This window comes from Empidonax traillii, unplaced genomic scaffold (genome assembly GCF_003031625.1).
Source record: "Empidonax traillii isolate 1590-97213 ecotype Southwest subspecies unplaced genomic scaffold, ASM303162v1 scaffold1113:size223165, whole genome shotgun sequence".
In the NCBI taxonomy this organism is placed as follows: domain Eukaryota; kingdom Metazoa; phylum Chordata; class Aves; order Passeriformes; family Tyrannidae; genus Empidonax; species Empidonax traillii.
In genome coordinates, this window is record NW_020956306.1 from 120,318 (window position 1) to 126,685 (window position 6,368).

The window sequence follows — 6,368 nt, forward strand, 5'->3', positions numbered from 1 at the left end:
CAGAATGTCCCATCTGGGGTGCCAATTCTGTTGCCTAAAATCAGCTCTTAAAAGAAACCTCTAAGACTCAATTTGTGAGTTTTAGATGCCAGGCATTCTTTTCTTATGACACCCTGCGTGATTGTGATGGTTGGGACCTGTCCTCTTTCCAAATGCCCGAACCCACAGCAGCAGTTCCCTTCCCCCAATCCTTCTTGCCTTAGGGCAAAGGAAAAAAAAAGATAAAAAAATTGAAGAACCTGAAATCAAACTAGTTATATAAAAATATATATTTTATGTATATTACAGTTATATACAGTTAAGATGCTATGTACACAGCAAAAGGGAATCCAAAAACCCCCCGAAGGAATAGGGAAAGGGGAAAAAAGGGACAAAAGGGACAAAAAGGGATACTGAACAGATATACACAATCAAACTCAAGAACTATGCTAATAACTAACAAAACAGATCTCACCACATCCCTTAGAAAAGCAGGATTGGCAGACACGGCCAGCACTCTCCAAGCCTCCACGTGGCAGGTCAGTGGACACTGCAGGCCTCAGCCTTAGATAAGCGAGACCAATGCAAGGACCCACTGTTCCCGAACCTCGCCGGAAGAGCAGAGAGCGAAGGCCTCTCCTTCCTTCTTATTTATACCCCGATTTACGTAAAAATCGTATGGAATACTGGGACACTGCCCCTTCCTTGGTTACAAAGTGGTCACCAAGGAAGGCTCGGATTAAAACTACTACAATGATCACAGCACGCCAGGTGCCCTAAGAATCAATTTGCCAAAGTGCACACGGAGGTATCTTCACTACAGCTTATACATTTGCATTACATGATTATTCATTTTTTGTTCCCTGCATTCCTGTTACATATTCATGACATTTCCTTATAAGGGGTTTTATCAGGGGTCTCTGGTGGTCATCTATGTCTGGAGCCCCCAAAGTTCTAAGTGACTGCCTTATGAACTTCTTTAAGACAATACACCTGGTTATAGAGTAACTTGGTGTTGCTTGGCTGGCTGCCTCAGTTCCCTTCTTCACTGTTTCTGTACTTTGCTTGGTTAGTCCCTTTAAATCACTTGGCTTGGCTATATGTAGTTTCTATGGTACATGCTACTGCAAAAACTATTAGTTCTTGTTACATCTCAGAACTCAGATATCAACCAACAAGACTTTTACTTCTATTGTAAATTTAAGTTTGAATGTACCATTCTGTATATATCTGACATTTTGGTCAAAGATATAACAATGTGTTCAGGCTTTATTGGAGCAGAGCAGCATGTGACAGAAAACCAAATATATATGAGTTAACCCTGTACACACTTGTTGGGGGCTTTTATTGTTTGTATTTTCCTCCTAGACCATCAGGAGAGAGATGATGTTGGAGATGAAGTAGGGGGATTTCATGATTCTGAAATCACAAGCTATATAGTTATATAAAGTAAACACTTAAAAGCATTTTAATTAGTAGTTTTGAGTTTGTTTTCAAGATAGTGCAAACAAATTAGTGTCATAAAGCAATAAAGCACAGTGGAGTGCTTGTAACTAAAGTGGTGGGAATAAGGCTGTTGGTGTAGGACTCGGGAGGAAGTTGGTGTAGGACTGCTAGCCTTTATAGGGTTACCAGGAGCCACAAGGAGTTGGGTTATGAGGGAAATGGAGATGTTGGGGAGGATATCCTGCTCTGGAAAGAGAAAAATAAAGGTGACTGGGAAAATTCCACTGTGTATTGGTGATGCAAAATTGTAAAGTAGCATTCATGTGGATAAAAGGGAACCAGTTGGGCTGAAATTGCTTTGGGAAGAACTGATAAGAGAATTTTGCTGTGATTGCGCAAGAGAACTACCACATGTAGTCAAGGATTTAAATGTGGGTAGAAATGTCATATTATGCTTAGAGGAAAGTATTTCTGGGTATTCTCACTGTCGGAGACTAACATACCACACCAGAGAAGGAATGCTGTTGGTAATGGCTGGGTACAGAGAGCTATGTTATCTGGCAGTTTCATCATCAAATAGCAACTGAAGCCATAAGATCAATAGAGTTAACTGTAGATGTGGCTCTAAGAAGCACAGAAGTTGCTTCAGGGAAGTTGGACATAGAAATGAACTTGTTTTCTATGATCACAACTTTATCTGTTTAACTTAATGTAATTTAACATGTAGATGTATTGGGTTTTTGTGGCCAGGTTTTGGTAGAGGGAGGACCTACAGGGGTGGTGTAGCAGGGAGATTGCTGAAACTGAAACCAGTACACCGTTGAAAGCTCAACGAAACAATATTTGTTACAAAGAAGTAGACAACAAAACAAGAAGCCGAGAGGCAGGAAAGAGAAGGGAAACAAGCCCCCAAGACAACCCCTCACTCACTTAAGTGTTACTTATGAGGTTGTCTTACTGACCCCAGAATGCTTAGAATTCCCCATAGCAGAAGCTGCATCCCTGGAGTGTCAGCAGGCTCACAAGATGGCGGGCGTCCCTGCAGAGGTAATGTTGTCCTCCATGTGAAACTTGAATAGCAAGAGCTATCTGCTTTTTCTACTATTAACCTATGATGTCTACCTGGGCAGGTGTGGCCAGCACCGCCCAGCCAGAGACCTCAGGTCCCTCCCCCTATTATGTAAGTGGTGCCCCTTCAGCACACACATGTGTGCATTGGAATTTCCCTGCGCCTGCGTGATACACCTCAGGGACTCTTTTCTAAATGCCTCTGGAGGCTTACTTCATCACCCTCCTCTTCACTTTCTCCTTCAAATGTCCTTGGCGGGCCATCGGCCAACAGCCAGTCACCAATAATTTCAGTTTATACAAGATGCTTCCTTCAAGGATGAAGTTCTCATTTGTCAGTGCTTGTTTTTTCATAACTTGGCAGGAAAAGAACAGACTTGCAGGTGGCTGGGCCAAACACAGACCAAAAGTAACAGCACCTAATTAAGCACAAATAGAGGTGGTTTCTGTGAGAAGTTGCCAGAAGCTTCCCCCATGTTCAGTAGAGCCAATGCCAACTGGCTCCAGGATGGACACACCGCTGGCCGAGGCCAAGCCAATCAGGAATGATAGTAATGCCTCTGTGATAACATATTTAAGAAGGAAAAAGAAAGTTATTGGGCAGATGAAAATTGCAGCCAGAGAAGAGCAGAGTGAGAACATGTGAACAACTCTGCAGACACCAAGGTCAGTGGAGAAGGAGGGGGAGGAGGTGTTCCAGGTGCCGGAGCTGAGGTTCCCCTGCAGCCCATGGTGAAGACCATGGTGAAACAGGCTGTGCCCCTGCAGTCCATGGAGGACCATGTGGGTGCAGAGATTCACCTGCAGCCTGTGGAGGAGACCCACGCTGAGCAGGCAGATGCCTGAAGGAGGCTGTGACCCTGTGGGAGGCCCATGCTGGAGCAGGCTCCCAGCAGGGACCTGCTGACCTATGGAGAGGGAAGCCCACTGGAGCAGGTTTTTCTGTGAGGACTTGTGGCCCTGTGGGGTACCCACACTGGAACAGCCTGTGCCCATGGAAAAATGACCCATGTTGCAGCAGTTTATGATGAACTGTTGCCCATGGGATGGAGTGACTCTGGATAAGTTTGTGAAGGACTGTCTCCTGGGGGAGGGACCCCACGGGGAATAGGGAAAGGACTCCTCTCTCCGAGCAGTGGCAGAAACAACACCTGACCGTAACCTACACTCCTTGTGTCCCTGAGCCGCTGGGGGGAAGAGGTAAAACTTGGAAGGAGGGAGGGGTGGGGGAAAGGTGTTTTTAAGATTTGTTTTACTTCTCATTTTCCTGATTTGGTTCTGTTAGTAATAAATTTAATTAATATCCCCACTTTGAGTCTGTTTTGCCCATGATAGTGATTGGTAAGTGATCTCTCCCAGTCCTTATCTCAACTCATGAACCCTTTGTTATATTTCCTCTCCTCTGCCCAGTTGCAGAGGGGAGTGAGAGAGTGGCTTTAGTGGGTACCTGGCATCCAGCAACTCTCAAGCCTCTATAGAAACTGAAGAAGCTTTTGGGTGAAGTGAGGAGCTTGGATATGGAGGAAGGCATGAAATTCAGTGAAACTACAGGGGTAAGTATTAGCATCTCATATAACAAGAAAAACCTCCACTTGGGAAATTACCCCAGAGCTGGTGATTCATTTGATCATTGTGTCAGGATATGGTGAGCAAACAGAACCTCTGAGAAGTATGGACAAAAAGAAATCATTTTGTAAAGGAAGGTGCAGCTTGAGGATCAGGAAGTTGATACCTTGGAGTTTTGATTTTTTTTTTTTTAATTTTGTAGATTTTAGAAGTAGTTATGTAGTAAATGTAGATTTTAAAATAGCAGCATATTATCCTTTTACCCTTTAACACACCATAGTAAATCCTGTTACCCATTCCCATATCAATTCCCCTAAATTCCATTAATTTATTTAGTCTCTTTTTCAAGGTAGAATTGTAGAGAACACCCTAACCCTATGCAAGAAGATATAACTATAGACTCAACCTTCAGGCCTAGAGCTCTGGAAGGCCTCCAAGAACATTACGTGCTCTGAGGAAGATGAAGATGAAGAAGAAGGGGTCTCAAAACACCCCCAGACTCAATTCCCAAGAGGCGTGTCAGGGGCCAGTGTCGGAGGGGGTGGCCGGACGCAATTGGGTGAAAATCATTATAAAAATTTGAGACACAGGTATTTGGGGTTTGCAGTGGTGATTGTTCCTGGAAGCCTGGGGGCTCATTAAAGCCTTTTGCATCCTTATCTTATCTCCTACCTAATTTTGACTCGGAGTCTTTTTCCTCCACAGCCTTTTAGGCAACAAAGTCTAAAGCAGGGGCTAGCAACTCAGTAGACAAGGTGACATCTTGCAAAGGGTACTAAAACATATAACAGAAGGTGCTTTGGTCATATGAAAAGAAGCAGTGAATTTCAAAAAGGAAGGAATCGAACCACTGTGCATAGGGATGGGGAGTTGAGTAGAGATGATTTGGGTATGATCCCTGAACTGTAGGAATTGTTTCTTAAGAGGATGGCACTGAAAATGATAACCAGATAAATGGTGTGGAAGCAAAACTTTTATGTCTTGAATTTAAGTCTAGTAATTTGTAACCCAGAGTGCTAAAACATGCAGCACTTGAAATCTGAACTCTGTTTAACTACTGCTGCAAGCAAGCAATGGCATCACCTGTCAAGTGAAAAGGGAGGGTTTACCTAAGCCTTAGTGTGGGGAGACTTCCTTGACCCTTAGCGATGTTTGTCAGTGCCCCAGAAAAGCCAAAACCCTTGTGCCCAACCAGTCTGTCAGCATCCCATAAGGGGACTTTTCACCAAACAGATTCAATGGATTGGAGGTTGACTCAACTGCCCTTTTCAGGGGGGCTAAGCCATAGAAATGATTTCAGTTAGAAGCTACTAGAAGCTTTTGCTGTTCTATAAAAAAGCCAATGATAGCTAGCTCCAGGATGGACTTACTACTATTAGCCAATGGTATGTGCTTCTGTGATAACATATTTGAGAATAGAGAAAGAGAAAGCTTGTAGGACAAGAGGGCACGGACTTAAGTTCTGCCAGAGGAGGTTTAGGTTGGATATTAGAAAGAAGTTCTTTACAGAGAGAATGATCAGGCATTGGAATGGGCTGTTGTCGTGGTTTTGCCCAGCCGGCCAGCCCCTGGAGCTGCGAATGGTTTTGTCCAGGTGGATTTCCTGACAAAAAGCCAATTAAAACTCTCAGTAATGCCTTTGTTAATTACATATTTAAGAAAACGGAAGAGAAGGTTTGTGGTGCAGTTGAAATTAGGGGCAGCAGCCATGTAGAAGAGGCAGCGGGCCCGAGGAGGGCAAGGCCCGCTCCTCCCCCAGCTTGAGTCGGGGGCAGGTGTGGCACTGAAGCCTCCCTTCTCTCTCATAAGAGAGTGAAGAAAAAAAAGTTTAAAAGACTGACTGCTTGGACAAAGAACCGCTGCAGAAGAATTCCGGCAAAGAGATAAGGGACTTCCAAGATCAAAGCTGGCAGCCGGAGGAGAGAGAAGTTAGAAGGGGGGGGTTACTTCTTCCCCCTTTTACTCTCTCTCCCTTCAGCAGGGAAGAGACTAAAAAAATAAATCCCTGCTACCTGTAGAAGATTGTTGGGGTGAGGAGACCCCCCATGCGGCTCACAGAGGAGCTTGTAGATGTACCAGGAAGCTGAGACTTCATGAGAGGGACTGAAATAAGACAGAGTTTTGTTGAAGATTTATAACCCTTGAAGGGGATGATGCTTATGCCAGATAAGCTTGGGATCCCAGTGAGAGATCCATGCTGCTGGTGCTGGAGATTTGTGACCCTGAGAGAACCTCACGCTGGAGCAAGACTGGGGATCCAAGTAAGGGATCCATGCTAGACCCATGCTGGAGAAGTCTATCAAGGACTG